The sequence below is a fragment of the Cardiocondyla obscurior genome, linkage group LG03 (genome assembly GCF_019399895.1).
Source record: "Cardiocondyla obscurior isolate alpha-2009 linkage group LG03, Cobs3.1, whole genome shotgun sequence".
Taxonomy (NCBI): domain Eukaryota; kingdom Metazoa; phylum Arthropoda; class Insecta; order Hymenoptera; family Formicidae; genus Cardiocondyla; species Cardiocondyla obscurior.
Genome location: NC_091866.1, coordinates 3,696,942 through 3,719,072, shown reverse-complemented (window position 1 = coordinate 3,719,072; position 22,131 = coordinate 3,696,942). Strand labels below are relative to the sequence as shown.

Below are 22,131 nucleotides of genomic sequence, written 5' to 3'. Positions count from 1 at the left end.
TCCAAATATACGTATACGGTGCGCTGTATTACTGAAAGACGAACGCGACGGGAATGGCAGTTTACTGAGCTTGTTTTGGTTAAGTCACGTTTGGAAAATAAACCTCCACGATGGAGTGTGTATAGGATCGTGCCTCGCGATAAATCCTGTTTCCTGACGAATGCCATCCTGCGCGAGAAAGAAATCATCCAGAGGATCCTTTCGACCTCACCGCGTTTTCCCTTTTAACTGGAAAATGTTTGACGTTACTCGTACGCGACACATGACTTTCTGAAAGACAGAAGGTACCAGGTGGAGGATGTCTCCTTGAAAATACTTACTTCGCTTTAAACACTACCTTCCCAACACCGTTCGCGGGACCTCCGCAGAGATTATTGCAATATTAATTTTAATACATAAAGTTAAAGTTGAAAATCTTTACCTTAAATCTTTCAAACTTTTTTTTTCCTCTCTTCTTTTTAAATTGTGAAAGAAAATACGTATCTGTGAATCACAAATACAAAATTGCTTAGCGTATGTTAGTTAAATTACGTGTGAAATATTGATCGCGAATGAGGTTCAACGAGATAAAATAAAAAGCAAAGTTATATCGGAAAACAATACATTTTTGGCACATGCTTTTGTAAATGAGGTACTAAAATTGTCGATTTAACATCATACAATATCTTATTTCGCGATATATTATTAAATATAATAATTTTTTCATTTAAGAAGCGCAAATACGCAAAATGTAAATATAAAATTTTCACAAAATATTGATTTTTAATAACTGGTGCATGCTGGGCGTAAATAACTACAATAAAGAATAGATACTTTTTTTTTTACATATAAATCCAATATAGAGAGATCGTTATACCGACCTCCACATCTGCCAAAACATGTTTTTGACCGTTTTATTGAATTTTCTTCCAATAGACGGGCGTTTGACGGCTCAAGAGAGCCCGTTAAAAACGAATATAAAGCGCATTTGGCTTGTCGGGTAAAATTCGTAAAGCGAAATACGGTAACGTTTCCGTCTCTAGAGTTTCGAGAAGTAACGTTAAGATCGGACTTCGAAAACTTGCGGGAAATCGAAATGCACTTCCAACGGAAGCTATTTTTAAAGTGACTCGCTTCTCCTCCCTGCTGTGGCGAAATTGCACTTTACTTCAAACTTCCTTTACTGCCCTCTAAAATGGGTGCGTTTACGACAAGAGATTCGAGGAAAACGAAGGATTACTTATTTGTTGACTACTGATTCATGAGCGAATTAATAACGTCAGGTCTTATCATTTTTACGCACACACGTACTCAAACTCTCTCTATCTTTCTTCTCTCATTCTATCTCGCTGCGAATTTATATTACAAATTACATATACAACATACTTTGTACAAACGCATACATAATATAGAATTCTATCTTAAAAAATTTGTGTGACGCGTAAATTAGCTGTTAATTGTTACGTCTTAAAACCGACGCTGATTAGTTTTCTCTCGCGTGGCTTGCTTCACGCCAAACGAGAGACAACGTCGGCTGTCAAGTCGGCGATTTTGAGACTCGAGTTAATTTTAATATTTAATTAATATGTCCAGATAAAGACGGTCTTCGCGATTTTCGAGATCGAAGACAACCAGGTGGAAGTACCGTCTTTGTCTGGACATACTAATTTAATATTAGAATTAAATCGGAAAAGAGTAACTAATAGATAGGCGCGGGGGGGGGCGGGGGGACGGGGTGAGAGCGAACGTGAGCGAACGTGAGCGTACGTGCCGCGCGCTAGGTATATTCCCCCACTACTCCCACGCTCGCTTTGTCCTTCTCCAGCGGTCGCGCGAGCACACTCATACTACGCACGGCACAGCAAGCACGTGTCTCCGTACCGAAAGTAATTCGCACTTCTCTTTAACGAAAACCCTTTCGGCACGATAACCACGATTAACCATTTGATATTTCTTTATGTTACAGATCGACGCAGTTGCTGTCCGCTGTTCGCTGTCGTCAACGAGAGTCGTCACCGCCGATATTAAGATATATACGAACCGCAGTCGGTTCGTCGGTCGTCCCGGGTGGTCCGCTGAGTATTCGGGCGTAGTTTTTCGACACACGACTTTCTTTTAATCGCGAGTGCTAAACCATGGAACGCGCGAGTGATCGTTGAGTAATTTTCGCGGTATTAAAATCACGGGTCGGGGTGTTCGCGAGTTTCCAGTGCGCGGAAGGACGACTCGTCACGTCCCAGCTGAGAGGAGGAGCAGGCCCGGGACGGGCATCCTGCATCGGCGGAGCAACTTATAGGTAAATATCAATTTTTTCTTTAAAAAAAAAAAAAAGTTTTACGTTTATATTAATTTAAATATTTATATATCTACAATAATGTTTTATTTTTTGTTACAGTCACCGATAGAAATCTAAAACTCCGCTGAGCTCATGCAGATTGGTAAGTCGCATGATTTTTTTTCGTAGTTTGCAATTGAGGTTCTTTAATCCTATCTTAAAAAGTTGATGAGTTATGCATAAATACTTTTTTTTTTCTTACAACTTTATCTATCTTTCGCCAACAATTAAAAAACTAATTCATGCGTAACGCACCAACTTTTTAAAATAGGAAACTAATTTTATTTGCTTTGTTTTATAAACTTCTATTACACATTATTAATTAAAAAAATAAAAAATAAAATAAAGTGCGTGGCAATTTCTTGACATTTTAATTAAAATATTTAATCATGAATCGTCGTTTTCTATCGAGAAAACGTTTGACTTTACATCGGAGGGGGTTATATTGACTTAGAAAGGGACGATCGCGATGATTCGCGTAGCATTAGGGAAATTTGCTGGCTCGCATTTCATTACGACTCGATAAGACAAAGAAATCCCTTTCGTAGAGAAGGGACATCCTCGTAAAGTGAATTGGAAAGTGCTGTTTCTCTTTCCTCTTACCTCGCGTGATTTTCTTTCGGTCGTCTTTTCGGACTCACTCTGTACTAACAGTCTGAGAAATTAGAATATAGCTTATGTAATCGGAAAGAGAGAGGGCTTGTGTGCAGGGATATTAATAAAGATTTATAGATTTTCGCAGGGATGGCTGATTCGCGCAGTCATTTGGGCTTAGCGAACCCACGAACCCGAGCTAATACATTGCCCACACATACATTTATGTATCGTACGTAATCTCGTATAATAAATAAATTAAGGTACGTTTTATTCACGTCATAATTAAAAAAAAACTTGTAAAATTAATATTCGAATAATATGAAAATTTAGCTTTCTTCTTTGGCTCGTCTTTTCACCATTTACTCTCTCGGTCATTCATTTTTGTGTTTGTAGTTCGAGACTACGAGCGAGCGATAGGTAAAGCCGGTCGCTATCTACGTTTCGTGAACTGTCGCTGTATTTTTTTTCTTTTTTTTTTTTCTGTACCACCCTCTCGCGCTGTTCTTCAATAATTCTTGAGAGGTCAGCCTTTTTCCATTTAGCGATAATCAACTATACGGTACTTTATTCTCGTAAAATAAAAGAAAAATAAAATAAAAAGTACTACGGCTCGGATGGATAATATGCAATATGCATTCTACGATTGCGGAATTAAAAAGTTAGATCAAAGTTTCGAGATTTTCTTTTCTTCTGCATCAATCAAATTAACTTCATGCGCATACATAAAAGTATGTATACTGGGGCAGCGCTGGCAATTCACCAGTCATTTTTAATAAGAGGAAACATAACTAGGCATTCCATATCTGCGTTCCGTGCGTTGTCGCTGTATTTTTTCCACACTTTTTTTTTACTGCACTTCCCACTTGCCCGATCTACGCGGTATAAATCAGAAACTGCTCGTTTCAAGCTTCAAAGCATTAACGACATCGAGCACGTCAGTTTCTCATTTCATTGGAAATCCGATAACGAGATTAATCCGCTGTTTTGTAGAAAATTGTCGAAATCAAACAAGAGAGTTGCGAAAGTCGTAAAAAATTAAGAGGCACGATTAGATTAGACGAGATCTTTGAAAATACATTGTTCTTATCAAGCGAAAAATCTTTATCTCTATTATAAAATTTTACTAATGCTTCTACTTAGTTAGAATAAAAATTATATGGCTTGATAAAATAAAAAAAAAAAAAAGAAAAAAGGGGGAGATAAAACATTTAAGTTTATTCGGATTATTTCTGGAATACATTTTGTAATTTTATTTGCAGTATTGTGCATTGAATTTTCTATTTTAAAAGCACATCTGGTGCAACACGATTTTTCGATCTAATCTGAATAAATTAATGTTTTGTAATAAATTACGTACAATATAAAAAAGTAAGAAGAAATAAAAACACACAACGTTCGACCATATTTTACAGAGGAAATCGCGCAGATGTTTCGTTCGTTTTGCTTTTTATATAAGAAAAGTACAGTCAGTTACATCGGGATATCTACTGGAACATGCGTGTGTTTGGTTGCTTTTCGATCTACTCGCACGTATCCGTTACGTTCGTCTTCCTGTTTGAGAACTCAGTTTGTTACCCGCGCTGCGTCCATCTTCCATCGACCGTCATATTTTCCTGGTCCAGTTTTCCCGCGCGAGGAGAATATATAAAACGTGATAGAAAAGGAGAATAAAGGCAGGAGCATCCCCGGTAGCGTATACAGAAACGGGCATGGTTCGTTTCTATTTCAAAGTTTATCGTTGATCCTGCGAAGAGCCGTTCGATATCGCATTCGAGGCATCGAGTCCTATTTTTTGCCGCGTTGAAAATTATCGGGTGTATTTACACAAGAGAATATGAATTAATAACTTTCTAGTCGTCTGTATAGTTTGTGGAAACCTTATCGATCTTCGGTGATCTTTCTTAAATATTTAGCTGAATATCAGATATTATGTTTTATTTTGCAAATGTATTACCTACGTTGTTGACCATTTTTTAATTAATTTACCGGAAATAGAGAGGAAAAGCTCCTCGTTTCACAGCGTAGAATTAAATGGAAATGAATTATAAGTCATATAAGGATAAATGGAAATGAAAGGTATGCATTTGTCGCTTGATAAGCAAGATGCATCTCTAAAGGTCTTTCCGTCCGACCTGGCACCTTCTTATTTTTCGTGATTCCATGATTGGAAGACGCGGAGTAGCTTCGCGAAAGAGCGGGAAACTAGCGACGATGAAGATACATCGCTGATGTTCTCATCTTCGCGCGCCGCAGCTCCGCGCGAGAGCACATTTTTCCCATGTCTGCCGACGTTTCCACCTTTGTGAGATTCTTGATATTTCTCCGCGTTAGATGAGAATTCCTCGAAGAGTGTTACAAATACGCGCAGGTTTTCCCTTCCGTTATTACACTCGGCAAAATAACGTCAAAAAATATGAAAAATTGAAATGCATACGCGAACGAATTAGATTAAAAGACATAGCTCTCTTAGCGTTTTGTTAAGTAACGTAGCACCGCAAGCGCGATGCGTGTAACATTAGGTGCTGATTTGTGATATATTGTGAAAATTCGAATTTATAATTTATTGAACAATTGCCGGGACGGTCTTCGATTAATCGTTTTGCAAGATCGGTTGAAAGAGCGCGTTGGGCCGATATATTTTCTGACCTCGCGGGGCTAGGATCGGGCGGGCGACGCGCCAATTCGTCGTTCAGTTTTCAACCGTATAACGTCGAACGACGTCGTCCACCGCGACGGCGGCGGCGTACACGGCGGGCACATTCGGAGGCCGAACCGCAACGTTTGGTAAATTTGGCCACCCAGAGGTAAAGCAACGGTAATAAATGAGCGGCGAGCGAGCGCTGCCTGCGCAGCTCCAGGTCCAATTTCCCAGGAGAGTACGACGAAGAGAGGCGAGAGGTAGAGGAAAGAGAGAGAACTGCGGGGCAAAACCGCAGCCTAAAAACAATATCCCACCACCGCGAGTCAGTGACAGTGCCCGATAGCCAGTCCCGCCGCGAGTAAGTTATCGCCTGCCGTCTAATATTCGAAGGATAATAAGCCGCGTCCGCCATTGATAAGGCGACCTCAGCAAGGTCTCGACGAAATTCTCACGGAGCGAATTTCGGGATTTTATACTCTGCAAAATTCAGCAAAATATTACAGGCAATTGAATACTATTAACAGTTGATATTAGTCGCGCAGACTTTGCGTTTTATTTCGGCACAAATATACGTACGTATGATACGTGAGACGAGAAACATTAATCTTCGCGCGCGTTCCACATCGACGGCACGTCTGATGTACCGTTTCATTTTAATCACGTAACAACGATTTGCCGCGACGCGGTGATAGCTCGAGGGGCCTACACGAAATAAATCCGTGGCCTACCCACGCATAGAAATAGGGCCGATACAGGGAGGGACGGTGCCCAAACAAGGAAAGCTGTCGTGGAAGTTTATGGACGACATAATCCGCTGATTTTGTGGCGAGCCGGCACAGTTTCATTGCTTGATTATGGCCGGAAAGAAAATACACGTCTCATTGTTCGCGAAACGGCGTCTCCGAGGAACACGATCCGATCGTTAGCGGATCGGCTTTATGATTACATCGTTATAAGTTGACAATAATTCCGGGTTTCCATCGGGCTGTCGTCGGGGGAACTTCTTAACTAGCCGGTATAATAATTGCGCGATGAGACTTTCCCTTCTGGCGAATCTATATTTCTTCGCCTATTGATCTTTTTGGTCGATCCTGCGGGTAATGGCAATCAAGGATAGATTAGGTAAAAGAATAAGTAACTCTGTCACAATTAACCGAGACATTTTTTTTTTTTATTAAAATATATAAATATAAAGGAAGCAGAAAAATTTTTATATATCAGTATGAATTAAATTAAAATTAGAAAGGAATGTTTTACGCAAATGAGAGCAGGTGTCACTTAATTAATTTTTTTTAAGATTGTTTCGGTATATATTTCTTTATTAAAAGACATGAAGAAATTTAATAATATACATATGTACGTATATATTTGGCCAAATTTGCCGGCGTTTAATCATTCCGCGGAAGAGTTACAAAGTACGTACAATACACTTCGTTATCGGGAATAGAAGCCTGCGTCTGAACGTATGTATGTACCTACACGCGATACGTGTTAATGACAACAAGTGTGCGCGAGTACAATAGTTATTAATTAGTAGTGAAACTCGGCAATTTAATTACGTATGCTGCATTATCGAGTATGGAATTAAACATATCCGTCGGGACGGACTTGAGGCGAGTGCAATCAGCGTGGCCATATGCGGTCGTGCAACCGTATAATTTACGGCCAATCGCGATCGAGAAGACACCACCCAACATATAATACATAATCGTTGACGTTGCGCGAGATATATACGTATTGTATCGCCGTTAAAAATCATCCACAGGAATACGGCGTGTTGTCAAACATGAATTATACTTGCATCTTATATCTTAATCGAACGTCTTAATTATTTTTCGGCAAGAGGTGGAACGTCCAAGTAAATTTATATTGCAGGTGGAAGGCCGTACCGAAAATCGTGGTACATTAATAAAACTCGAAAGATAAAACGTATGCTTTAATGCTTATCATATACAACGTAACATCGATGTCATATATATAAATAACTACAATTAATTATTACGACGTTTGATTAAACTGTATGTAATTTCTTTTTTTTTTTTTGTTATGGGAACACCCTTTATTATTTTTAATAAGAAATTTATATTAAAAAAAATATTGCCTATTGTTCAGAAAAAAATTACAAAGACACGATAGAAATATATAATTATTTATTATGTTGCAAATAAAATTTAAATTAAAATACATTTTTTTCGAAATTAATTTTTTTTTAATTACGTTTAAATAGAAAGAAAATACGTACAGAGAGAAAGAGAGAGAGTAAAAATAATAATTTTGGCCAGAAATTATCGGGGGAAATGTAGAATAAGATTAAAATTAAAAAGTTATATTTTTTTTTCTTGGCTTGTTTGCATAACGATAGCCTAGAAATGATCAATCAGCAACGTAAATAATCGATAACCTGTATATTGCCGTAACACGATTCGAGGAGAGAGATGAAGAGCGGTGTAATTTGTGTAGTAATTAGCCAATTCTCGAAATTAATTGGATCGGATACTGTTGTAGGAGGAATTTATGGTAAACACGATTACATCGTGCTATAACGTGGTAATAGCGATAAACAATGATTTAAAGTAGTAATTATAGTGAACTATTTGCCCGTCATAAATTGCCGATTCCAGAAATCGTTCATATAATTACCGCCCCGCGAGCGATATTCGTTTTCAACTGTGGTCAGGAACGCTAGTTAATCCCGGGAGTTCGTATTTTTTTTTTTTTTTTACGGGGTTGTTTCACCGAAACTCATTGTTTCGGATGTACTGGGTGACGCCAGCAAAAACGAGATTTGCATGCTCGGAATATATGCTCGCGAATTATTTTTTTTCGCGCCTCGCTGCTCTGCAATCGCGCAATTTTTTTTTTAATTTTTTTTTTTTTTAAACTGGAATTATCGGTCCTCGATGTCGTGTTTTTGATCCGGTTTGCTTTTTTATTAAATGAAAACATTGTGAATCTGCGAAATAAATTGATCAGTCGCGTATTAAATGCTCCGCGCAAAACCCATGGCCGATTAGCAAAAATTCCCGATCTGCGATCGCTGTCCAATTCCAATGTTATCTGCCGGGGCGGACGAAATATTTATTCATTAAAAACAAGTTCAAGCGACAAAATAAGCGATTATTCTTCTGGGTGAAGCAAGTGACTATTATTGAATGCGATTGCAGCTATGTTTTCTCAATAAAGTTTTTGTTTCAAAAATCAAATTAAATGAAATACAAATGCATACATATTTTGTATAGGTAGATACATATATTTTTAAGATTCCGTCAAAAATTAATTCGAGAGTCGTACGAGAAAGCGTGATATACCGTCGCTGCATATATTTGTATTCCGTCTCGTAAACTCGGAGGATAATAATTTTCTTATCGCGAATTCGTTGATGAAAAACATGGTAGACGGCTCTAAAACTTGTCCCGGAATATTACACCTGCAAAATGGATTCTATCGCGCAGCTAGATGCATCAAGGGGATGCAGCCCTGAAAGGGCACACGGTGATGCGAGTGATCGTGAAGAATTCGCTTTTACGAGATTCCGGCGGAAAGTCCTGAAATCGCACGAAATGAACACCGGGAGCGCGTCGAGTGCAGTCGGAATCTTGTAGATGCATATCAATGCAGTCGGGAATTTTCATTACGGATCGAGAGATCGCACGCGATCACGTTGGATTCACGCGTTCCGTGATCCGTCGGGAACGCACCGGATTTCCTTCGTGCGTTTCCATCGTCGGACCATATTTCTGAATCCTGCGAAATTAGTAAGCAATATTTAAAAAGAAAAAAAAAAATTTAATAACAATACAAACGCAGAATATCGACGTGTTGCAAAACGTATGCGTAATATTATATTTTCGGACTTCCAGCAGCATGATTAATCACAAATCAATTTGCGTAGCGAGCGATACTATTGAATTGATCGGCAGTAACAGCCCCGGCTCTTTCTTGCCTCCATCTCGTAGCGAGGAATTTTAAAACGATCTATACGAGATTATATTAATGGCAAGGTACGAGTTATAGCGTCCGCGCCGTGGAAGCATGCCTTTCAATACTGTAAACGTTCATTGCGATCACTTCATACATGATTGAAGCCATCGGCGTAGCCCCGTCGCTTTATCGCCGGAATCTCGTCGCAGCTTCCGCTGGGATCTCGTACTCGTCGCGACTAACCGCGCCATTGGGCTATAGTTGGTACGGAAAATCGATAGCAATCGCGATTAAATAAGTTCCCTCGGACGCGTAGGACTTTCTCCTTTTTGCGACGGTATACTCGCGCACACCGATCGCGATAATGTTATAAACCTCTTGCTCCATTTTCTCTTCCAAAAAATTTGTTGGAATGACGCAATCGAGCCGTACGTAATCTCGACGGAAATACATTTAGAAATGTGAAAAATAAGGCAGCTACAATTTAGGAAGAAAAATACACGGAGGTTATTATTTATTTTGTTGATATAAAATGCGTTATCTAGAAACAGATAAAAAAAATATTTAAAAAAATTTAGGCGTCTTGTATCTGGCAAAGACATTTTCTATAAGCTGGTGAATCTAGTTTCGACTACAATTTCACGGCGGATTATGTTTCCTAGCACTTCAGGATCTTATGATTTATTACAGCGATGCAGGAACATTACAAATTCAACTCGGAGATACTATAGACTAAAGAAAGGAGTGCATTTTTGCGAATAAAGTTAAAGAAAATGTGCGAGGGGGGAGACATTTTTATTTTTACCGGAAAACAACCGTCTCTCTAAATTGGCCTAATAATTCACAAGTAAAATGCTCGTGCCGTCATGAAAATGGTAAACCATTTGTTGTAAAAATTGAATAACCGTAGCCGCATCTTGCGGCCCCGGCATCTATCGTCGGTATATTGTTGCAGCAATTGCGCCATTTTATTTGCCGAATATTTCACGCGCGCCGCGGATGTAACATTAAATAAAATCGAAACCCAAATATCACTGTTAAATATTTTTCGAGATAATATTGTCCCGGTAGGATGCGCTCCCGAGTTTGCGGCCGTCGCACCGTTATAGATCGAACGGAGTACACTTAAATGTGTGCATTAGGGAGGACATCGAAAGAAAACATTTGCTTTGCACCCTCGCGAGTCCGGTCCAATGGGTCACAAATTTCCTGCGTAAGCATTAGAGTCTAGCTGAACGATAGCGAGCTATGAGCTCGTTTTTCTCGTATTTGTATCTGCTCGGTGGCGTCAACGAATTGCCGATTTCCTTTACGTTATGCTTACCACCGACTACTTCATTAACAGTCGCGCAAATTGTCTGTATAAAGAAATATTTAAACTTGCACCGCTTTATCGATGAATATCATTAGGATAATTAATTTATGAATATTTATTTTATATAAATTAAATTGACAAAGCTGGTCAACACAAATTTTAATACCGTAACAGAATTTTTATTCATTTTTCGATGTTAGTTATTTCTTTCTCTTTTAGAAATTACTTTAAAAAAGGAAATTTTGTTATTAAGTGACTTAAATTAAGTCTGCATACGATGCAGTGGAGAAACTATTTAAATTAAAAAAAAAAAAAAAAAAAAGGAAAAGAACTGTCTTCACGCAAAGTAGTAATTATTACAGTAATTATCTTGTTTCTACTGTATCTAATTCGCTTTCTCGTGCATAATTATGATCATATCGACACGCGACGTAGTTTTCGGCTTCTGACAAAGTAAATTTATTTCGTTAAGTGTTAATCTATTATATTCGCTGTGGCGTTACAAGATAATTTTATATTTCTCGTATAAAAATTAATAAATCGAGAAGCCCTTGCGGAAATCTCGAAGAGATTGAACGTGAAGAATGTCATCGATCGTCGAAATGAAAGAGAAACGCTGGAACTCTGTAATTAATGTGCGGTTATCAGTGTAGGTAGTTAACGAGTTCGCAAAATAACAGCAAGCAATTAAAGCGGTCCGGAAATTACTCCCAATACATCGACCTGGGCTGCGTAAAAATAGAATATGCGCGATAGCACATGTGCAATCATCATCTGTCATTCCACAACGCGAAACGTCGGGACCTATTTCTGATATTGGTCTAATTTTTAATTTTCGTTTTTGCAATATTCCGGCCCGTTATTCGACAACTGCCTCCGCCGAACAAGGGACGGGCGTCGCTATTAACATTTGTATAAACATCACGCGGTATTTCATCGGGCACATTTTCGCATTAATATTTCCCATTTGACGGCGGGCGATAGAATTTTCTGTGTCTCGCAGGCAAAATGTTGCGCGGAATGAATTCATGTTGCGTTCAAATCATTTCGCGGGACGTAAATATTCTCACGCGTTATTTTCTCAGTTACGCTAAATTTTATTGCCCCCACGATGCTGCGCGCCACGATTTTAGACAGAATTTCTAAGGATTCTATTTAGAGAACCGTAACTATCGATCGGTAATGCACGGCCGATCCGGCATGCGGATAATCATTTCCTCGTAATCATATTTACGGGGATTGTAGTATCGCGCTAATCAGTGGCGCGTAATTCCGCTAGAATCAGTCACCGGCATTACTAGTTACTTCGCGATCGGCTTATTATAGGCGACGTGGATTATAATTATGTATCGACGGTTTAATTCGTTACCCGTCCGACTGAGGCGATCTTAAAATATACCTAGAGCAAATACGCGTATTTATCGCGTTTTTCTTCATTATAAATTCTATTTTTTTTTTTTTTTATAATTTTTTTTAGCTATTTCGGAATTTGTCTTCCTGTCTTTGCGAAGTAAATACACGCGTTGAACGTACATATATTTGTTTTCTAGAAACAATTTTTTTTTTATTAACGTATAAAATTTCGATTTTTTTTTACTAATCTGTTATTTTTGACATTTAATTCAAATGTTAGAAAAGTATATTTTAAAATTAACCATGAAAAGTAACTTGACGTAATTCTCTTTTTGCAATTCCACATTTCGCGGACGCTCGAAAAATATTAATTTTATTACGGGCCGTGCAAGTACACGCTTGCATTCCTCTCTGAGGAAGAGCGCATCCGTTCGCGATGATATTTCATTCAAATGGTCACAGTGAAAAGTATTGATGACTTCGAGAGACTTATCGTGTCATCTGCGCAAGTGAGACTCCGGGCGATCCGCAAACGACGGCGACGTCTCGACGTCGTTTCCGCCGCCGAGATCTGCAAATCGAGGACGTGAGTTTCGTTTACTTGTATGCAGAATACATTAAGCCGAATCACTGGATTAATCATCCACCGCGTATGCACATGCGTGCCTTTCGGCGAAGGTATCGTGAGAAATATATGTAAATACAGTTACATAGAATTTGAAAAACTTTAATGCGAACATGTGCAAAAATTGTTCAATCAAGATAGAACTACATTAAAACTCACAACACAACTTATATAAAATTTACGTAATTTAATTTCTTTTTTTTTTTAATACGTACAAATAGGATAAATAATATTTTGTTGATCAAAAGAATAATCGATTTTAAATCAATAACCATAATTCGTTTATTATTTGCCGTGCCTAATTTATCGAGAACAATCATCAAGAATAAATTGAATAAATTTACTTTTACACTATCGTCATTCGCGTCGTGGCCTGTCGAAACAGGCAGGTGCGTCCCGCGCGAGACGTCTCTGAATCCGTTCGCGGATCGGATCGAGTTTCGACACGAAAACCACCGCGGTCCGATCGTGTATCCAATTACCGAGACACTGCTATGCGGAATATCTCGCGTATGAACGTTCGACAGGACGGTATTGATAAGGCATTCGTTGTGACATCAGGCTCGAGCCCATCGACCCAGGAATATTTCGTTCCCTGCCGTTTATATATCTCTCGACTCACCCGGTCTCCGCTCGCACGCCGTCTGATCGATGCGACTCGATTTTTACGAGTCATAACTGTCGCGCTCGAGCCGGACCGGTTTAATCTACCGGTTGCGATCTAATTTATCTGTGGGAGTAATTGAAAGCCTTCGGATTTCGGATGGTTTGGGATCTCAAGGAATTAGCGTGATTGAAAAAATGTAATGTTAATTGGAGTTCACCATTTGGAAATAATTATACTTAAGTTTGCCTTAGGAAACGAGTTCGTTAACTTACTTTATAAAATTGCTTACATAAAAAAAAAACTTGATTTAATAAGGAAAAAAAGAAAAGAAAAGAAAAAAAATTGAAGTTAATAATGCTTTTATAAAAAATCTTATCTTGAACGTTACAATTAATCGCTATTGTTAATTGAAAAAAATTAAATTCAAGTCGTATACAAGATAATTAATTGCAGCGTAATTAAATAATTAAAACGCTTATACGAAAATGTAATTGGCGCTGTTAATTTTCGTTTTATTTTCCGCAATATTCGTGCAGACGATGCTCGTGCATAGCAGAAACACGTATGTTTATACATTCGTGCATTTTTAACGTAACACATCGTTTCAATCCAGCGAAAAGGATTCTAAAAAATGTAGCGATAGCGTGCGAAGATGGTGCTCGGAGTTTCAAACGCGACTTAAGACCGAGCGTACGAGGAGCGAAAGGAGGGGAAAAAAAAATATCGATATCGTATCGTTTCCTGGCCGATAAGTTCATACCGGCACAATATTACGCCAGTTACGGCGATACGATAGCGTCCGTTGATCGTGCGGCTCTCGAAGTTGCTATGCAAATTAACGCTCTATCGAACGAGATTGCCCGGAGAGTCCCAGCGAAAGAGAACGAAGGACAGACGTGGAGGATCAAAGGAAGAAGGGCGAGGACCGAGGTGGAATGATGTACGTGAGAAAGAGAGGAACAGAGATGGCGAAGCCGCAGGGCAAGAGGATCCTGACGAGCACCGGGAGAGAGTGAATGATGATAAAGGGAAAAGAGGTGCATTGACCGAAGACCATGGAAACGGATGACAGATGTGAACGATCGAATTGATTTTATCTTATTGAGGTGATTTCTTCGAGGAATAGGTTCGCGATGGAAAATAAAACGAAAAGAATTAATTTAGGCCAAGCTATTAAGATGGACGGTTAAATAATTATTGCCAGCTTTGTCTCGTCAATTTTCATAACGATAATTTGTTATTCGGTATAATTGTTTTATCGTAACTTAACGCAAGCAAGTTATTCTTAATTGAAGAAATTTATCGACGTAAAGATTTATTTAACATTTGTACTCCTTAGACTTCTATTCCGTGCGCTGCGATGCGTGCGAAGGATTCAATCGTCTCGACGTATGAGAGACAGTGCGAAAGTAAAAGTATTGCGTTTGAACCGCGTGCGAAAAGCGTGCTACGTTCGCTATAACGTACGACGGTCTGTAGGCGTGGATAAGAACCCTCGCGACTCGAGACGAATGCAAAAAGTCCTCCGACTTATAGGCAAAAAGTCGCCTGCGAAACGGCGTCGCGACGCTTCCCGTCGATCGGATATTCCTAAGCGCGGAACCCCCGATATATATTTTTTTCTTTTTTCCCCCTTTTTTTTTTTTTACTGGTTTGCTCGCTTCTACCGCCGCTTGACAAGAAGTCGCGGGACGAAGTTGGAAAAATGATCATGACCCAAGTTCATTTGTCTCCGCCGCGAACATCGCTCGACGCGGCCGCAAAAAGCGACATTGCGCGATGCGCGATCGATTCGCACGCGCGCGTGTGGAGGCCGCGATCTATATTCGCGAGGCGCGCAAAAAGCGCGTTGAATTATTGCCGAAGTTCCCCCCCTGCAGGGCGGAGAGAGAAAGATAGAAACGGCGCCGATCACAGGGGTTATTTCCGAATGTATATTATAGATATTATCAATTCAATGCTTCGCTGTGGTTTCTAGTGAATTAGTTCAGAGATCATGGTTCTGTATGCAATATTAAATCGCGCCATGATCGTTGCATGCAGCTGTTACACAGCACGGAATAGAATAATATTTTGTCGAACAATGAGGCAGGTAGATAGAGCACCGCAAAATCTTCTATATTAAATAATTTATTAGTGCGGCATGAGCCGAACTAAGGTATATGGAAAATCCAGCTTTGATGTACGTTTTTTCTCGTTCTTTTCTTTTTTTTTTCTTTCTTCCTCTCGATTTTTTATTCAGAAGTGTCGAGTTTGTCGAATGGTGTGGCAACGTGGACATTGGGTTGTATTTCAGAAAATGAGAAGCCAAGTAGGGGTGGCCTGGAAGTTGGCCGAGTCTCACCCCTCCCCCACGTGCACTTTAATACTAGTTTTCTACCCGTTTTTCTGTTCTTCGCGCTCCATTTCTCTTTCTTTCTTTCGTCCTCGCTATTCCCCTTGTTCTTAGTTTATTAACTAGTGCCGGGAATCTGGCGTTGCTGCCAGGAATATGACGATGCGTCGTTGCAGGTCGCCGCAAAAACGCGCTTGAAACGAAGTCCATGTAGCGAGAAGACGTTATGTGACACTTGCGCAGAAAGTGTTATTTACGGGCGTTTCCAGGGAGCGGAGCTCAGTGAGTTAACGTCGCCCAAGGAAAAACAAACATTTTAATGCGCCACCCACTGTAAATCGTCGTTGCGCACAGTGCAGTCGTTGCATCTGGACTAAAAATAAAAAAAAAAGATTTAAAATAAAAAAATAAAAAGACGGCCGCGCGATTTCCTTGGACGTCGATTAAATATCGTTGAACGAATTTTTAACATCGATGAAAAGAAGACTAGAAACGTTTTAAAGTAAAACTACAGTTGCACATTAAATGTCTCTTACTAGACATTTGCGAAACTTTTAAAATATCTTCGTACCTTCGTAAATTTTATTATTAAAGCATTCTTCTGTTTGCCCAAATTTTTGAGTTAGTAATAAAACTTCTTTCCAGAAAACGTCAGGAATGTTAATTAATATCCACATTTTCGTGACTTGAAAAGATGAAGTGAAAAGGTACTTTTTGTGTTTATTTTTGGAATATGTTGAAAAGATTTTCTTTGAGAAAATGTGATTGTAATTTTTTTATTTGATTTTAATTTGATTATATTATATTAGAAGTTAAATAATTTGAACAAATTAGAACATTTAAGTGAGATTAATAAAAGTAAAAATTGCATGAGCATTTCTTTAAAAATAACTTTGAGAATTAATGCTTATGGAAATTCCTTGAAAAATAGGAACGATTAATCAATCTTTCATTGAGAAAATAATGTATTCCGATTCAGAACATGTGGATTTTAATGCAAACATATGCTTGAAAGCACTCGATATGTTCCTTAAAAAAAAATTCACAGTCTTTCGATCGCAAAAAAAAAAAAAAGAATTTAATAAAAACTCACGCAGGGTTTAAAAAAAAACATCAAACATTGATTAGAACTCGGTGGTTAATCACGGATACGGGCGATCCGTGAAATTGGGTCACCGAAAGCAACTTTTGGTCGGAAGTCGCCGCACACGGTAATAAATTAATTAAGCTGGCGTCCCGAAATTTCCGAAAACGTCACGCGAGCTCCGAGTTTAAGTAAAGCATAAATTCCCAACGGCACCGGTTGCTGCGCCCCGGAAAAAAAATGGAGACGCGCAACTTGCTGAGAAAAATGGAAACTGGGGGAGGGAGGGTTTTCGTACACAATACTCGGCGGCGTCGTAAACCATTCGCGGAGGTTATAATTTCGAACAGTTCCCCTAGCAGTGCGCGCGGATAACGAGCAACTATCCATTACCGTCGTGTACACACACGTGTACGTACACGCACACGTACACGCGCCTTGCGATACATCGACATCCCGCAAATTTTCTCCAGTTCGCCCTACAATTATCTCGCCGTGACTTGATAGCGAAAAATTATTTCTAACATTTAATCCTAAGCAGAGAATAACTTCCCTTTTCCGCGTTAATATTCCCCCAATAAACCCCCCCCCCTCTTCGGTCCGCATTCTCTTCCTTCGATGCTTCGCAAAGAATTGCAATCAAACTGGCAGAGCGCGGCAATTAGCCATTCCGTGGGGTCTCTAAAACGCATAGCTCTCCTCCTCGTCTCACTCCTCCTGCCCCTCCCGTACCTCCGAGCGCCGCATAATTAAGGCGCATAATTTCTGGAACCGTTAAGAAATTACTACGGCCCGTCTAAGCCCCCTCCCCTTCTTCCCTCCGTTAAACATTCTTTTCTTGAACTGGTTCAGCAGTACGTTATCCTGCGCAGGAAGACCAAAGGGGAGGGCGGTACAGCTTCAGACGTGTTTCGCGGGGAAGAAAACCTGTTCGTATTTTGCATGAACGAGTGTAGGCGTTAATGTATGCCTACGTTGTTTTCTCATTAAAAAGATGCGTTAAATATTCGGACCTTCGAACGTGTAACGTTTAGAAACCCAATCGCGGTAGAATATAATATTCATTCTCGTATTTCCACATACGCGTGATATTAAATAATTATTATTTCTTAGCTTAACGATACACTTAAGGTCTTCCGAAATAGAATTGAATGAAAGGCGGCTCGGCCGATCTCTCGAGATAAATAGTACGCCGGCAGCATAATTTTCCGTTACAAAAACAAAGGGAGTTAAGCAGGAATATATATGGCGGACGATAATTAACGTAATCTGTTTCCATTGGACGCGCCGGAACGACGGCTGGCATTCACGACGGGAATATCCAGTTGCAAACTCAAATCCGCGAACGTGAATAAATGCTTTCGGTGGTGGGAGTGGCTGTAATTAAATTATAAATTGCGAGCAATTTTATACTAATTACCAGAGGTACACATTAACAGAGCCATTAAGTCTTCCCGCACAGACAGTATGATATTTCGCCGTGGTGGATTTTCTTGTTGCGAATACACGTTTACACGGGGTATATATTGCACGTGACAATAACATATTCTTAACTGCCAACGGGAACTGCGATTGGCCAGAAAACATATGTTTCCTAATGCGAAAATTGCGTCGCATTAACATTAATTCGCGAGGCATAACAGCTGCAGATCAGTTTTAGGAAAAAACACATAGTTTTTATTTCAAGAGCAACATTAAATCTTGCAAATGAGACTAAAGCAACGTTATCCCAAGCATAATTAACGTATTTTAATAACCTCGCTACATATTATGAATGAAGATAAAGTATCTCTATCCATGTTTCAGCGGAGGAAATTTTAGTCGCGTCACGGACAAAGGCTGAAATAAATCCTCTTTAATCATACGCGATTAAAACCAACTAAGATAAACAATTATGATTAAAATCAAGATTAATAAATCTTTGTTTAGTCACTTTAGAAATATTTGCACACCTCGTCGAGAAGGTGAATCGGTTTTTGCTGAAAATCGAGTGTCCTGGTAAATAAATTTTACTTGATTTTTCTTATCTTTTCTTGTTTATTAAAAAACATTTTTTAATATAATTTTAGTTACGAAATTTATTTAAAAAAAATATATATATATATATATATGGTTATAAATGTTTTTCGCTATGAAATACTTTAGGTTCTAAAATTATTTACCGAGTTACATTGCACATTCTCGAAAGTGCTGGCATACTTACGATTATGCACCTGACTTATTGTTATCTTCGCGCAACCGGTTTAGCCTCCCATCATATAATTATATGACTTATTGCATTTTATTTTTGCACTTGAGCACGTGAGTGGCACATTTTCCCGAGTAATAATTTGCACCATTATTACGCTCAACTATTCATTGATCTCGGCGTAATGAAAAGTGGTTATAAGGCATCGTTCCCGTCGATTTTATCTACTCAAACCTTGCCAACATCGTGACCGCGAGTCAAACCAGCGTTCGCTAAACCAACTTTAGAACCCGCATTCGCCGACGATTTACCGCTTATTCTAATAACGTAAAAACATTCAATTCCAAGCCCGACCGCTATCCTATTTACAGGAAACGTGTATCATTTTAAGAACAATCATGCAAAACAGATAAATGTAATAATATCATACATAATTGTTTTAATATAATTATTGACATTCTTTCAATTAATTTGATCAAATTAGATAATATTTGATTCGACTCGCAATATTCCGATTGATTTCCCCATACACAATCAAGGTGAATAATTTAATGTTATCGCGTTTGCTATACACAGAAACAAATATCAATAAAACGTCCAGATTATTTTATTAATAGGACACGTCTAACTATTTTGTAATTAAAATGAAAATCACACCGAATTACGTATATGTATTTCTCGTTTACATTAAGTTTAATATAATTTATTCCGAATTGGTAAGATAATTAAAGATACGTGTTATCTCAATCATTACTCTAGTTTGCAATTCGCATTACCTGTCGTACAAGGCATATAAATGCGTCTTGAGTTCTACAACCATTCGGTTCGTCGCGCGATTCGTTTACGTTCCGTTTTATTCGTCGTCTGGATTATTGCGAGTTTGAAAAATCGGGATTGTACGAGGGGTGTATATTCAGCATAGAATCCCTCTCCCCATCTCTCTAATGACGCTGACGCGATTTAACGACACCGATGCGGCGGTACCGCGTCGCGAACGAGTATTCACGCGGCACGTTATCCACAACAAGTTTATATATTCGAATTGCAACTGATAGGGAAACAAGTTACAGTGGATTGCCAATTGGATTGCAGTTAGCGTCGGAGCGATAGTTTATTCGCCGGCCGCCGATAATGTCGCCAGGGCGCGTGTGTTCAAGCATATTATAAATATATACGTGTGCATATACGTATATATGCATTCATATGTATATTCACGAAACACGCGAGCGCCATTTGGCGCGCACGTTAATTCAATCAAGTCCACCGACGGCGCGTACTCGAAAAAGCTGGCGCAAATAAATCATTCAAACGTGGCTCCATGTTCCGCATTACGCGAAAAAGAATCGACACGGAAGGATCAATTGTTTCGCGACTGGCGATATATATTTTTTTTCCTCCCCCTCTTTTCTTTTTTTTTATTTTTCTATTTTTCTTTTTTTTTTTTTTGCAATAGATTTCCAATTATTTTAATCGCGCGCGCACGACGCAGCGCACACCGCGCGTGGAACTGTCGCTTCTCCAATTTTATTGGAATTGTTTCCTCTCTTCTAAATATTTTTCACTCGCGCCGACGCTGGAAAATGCGAATTGTTGTAACAAGAATTGACGAGCTTCTATATCTGCACGCTCTTTATTGAGTAACATAAATTGGCGCATATCATATTACGACCAAAGGCAAGAGCATAACTTTTCTGTTGAAGAATTTATTTTTGAGAGAATCTTCATTAAGAGTTTATAAATACGAACAAGTATTGGTATTCCTATAATCACGTTGAATACAAATTAAATTACGTGCATAAACAGATAACGGGATCGCGTTCTTCGGATTGGTTTTACTTAGTTATCTATCTGTTTAAAATAATTTTTATTAGGATATACCTTGTCCTGCTTTATTCATTTCGCGCTGCTTTACGTTAGAACATCTGTGATGAAGCGGCATTTATTTCAAGCCGCGTATCTTATAAAGGCGAAAAGATGTCGGGCGCGCTAAGCGCGCAGTCCGTACGATCCCGTCTTCACTTATCGCAATTTATAAGTGTTTGAAATTCTGAAAGCAATTCACGCCTGTCTGCGAATAGTACGTCGTCATTGCACTTTCATGGGATTCGCGATAGAGTAACCCGGGCGAGAGCGCGGGTAGAAAACCGGGATTCAAGGTGGATCCACGGGGAAGAAAAAGGAAATTTAAAGCGAAAGAGAATGCGTAATAAAGGCGCATATTCGCATTCGCGCCTTCGAGTATTTAAGCCGACGATACCGTAGGGGGGAAATGGGGAGGAGGGGGGGAAAGCAGCCAATATCATTTTGTTTCTGCTGAGAAACGCTACCCCTTTTATCTTAATCCCTGAACCGTATCTTGCCTCCGGTCGTTCTCCCGAGCCTCTCGGCACTAATCTCCCCCGCACTCTCGCTCGCCTCTCCCGCTCGCGATCGCCACTTCTCTCCGCGCGGCTCCCTAATAAAGATCCATTTCTCAGCGTTACGACAGGCCGATAAGTAAGGCCACAATTTCAATTACGGCGTTAAGCCTGGCGAGATCGGCGGACCGTAAAAACTGCGAGACTATAAGCCAGATAGTGAGAAGGTAAAAATCGACGATACGTCCCGCGGGCTTGTGCTCCCCCTCGGTCTTTTCTTTCTTCATCGTTCTCTCGTTTGCATCCCTCTTCGGTTAGCGTCGCGGTCGGTACAACCTTCGCTCTTCTCCGCCGTATTGCTTCCAAACGGTCGGAGGATGAGGACCGGGGAAAGCGCGCACGGGCGAGGTTTGACTCGTTAATATATCAGATTATGCTGGAACAGCAAGTCTAATTTATATTACAGTAAACTGCGGGCTGCACCGCGTGCTCCGCCGCCGCCTGCCACTTTTAATGCGTCCTTAGAGCGGTCGCGTCTTTTTAAAAGATTTCTCGTTCTCACCTTTGTCGAGAATCGTCCATACCTCCTGCCTTTATTTCTTTTCTCTTTCCTCTTTCGTCATATTCCGTCCGGTCCACAACGACACGACGCCTCTGGTTGAAATCTTTCTGCATTTCTTCCGCGTAATTTTCGAGCTAAGCGCGATAATGCGCTTAGCCGAGTATAGGGACAGTATCTTCGTTTTATATTTTGCAATGAAGATTATATTCATCGCTTTCGTAATTAACGCTTT

At 39.6% G+C, this 22,131-nt stretch overlaps 1 protein-coding gene and 1 long non-coding RNA gene across 3 annotated transcripts in view; one reads left to right on the top strand and one right to left on the bottom strand.

Moving 5' to 3' along the window:
* The window catches only part of LOC139101216 (latrophilin Cirl), a 335,791-nt gene that overhangs the window by 284,528 nt on the left and 29,132 nt on the right, over positions 1-22,131 (bottom strand). The window lies entirely within an intron of this gene.
* LOC139101221 (uncharacterized) overlaps positions 1,827-22,131 on the top strand; it is a 198,938-nt gene continuing 178,633 nt past the window's right edge. The window contains exons 1-2 of the long non-coding RNA XR_011545521.1: positions 1,827-2,275; positions 2,375-2,417. This is a non-coding gene — a long non-coding RNA (uncharacterized lncRNA). The remainder of the gene's footprint in view (positions 2,276-2,374; positions 2,418-22,131) is intronic.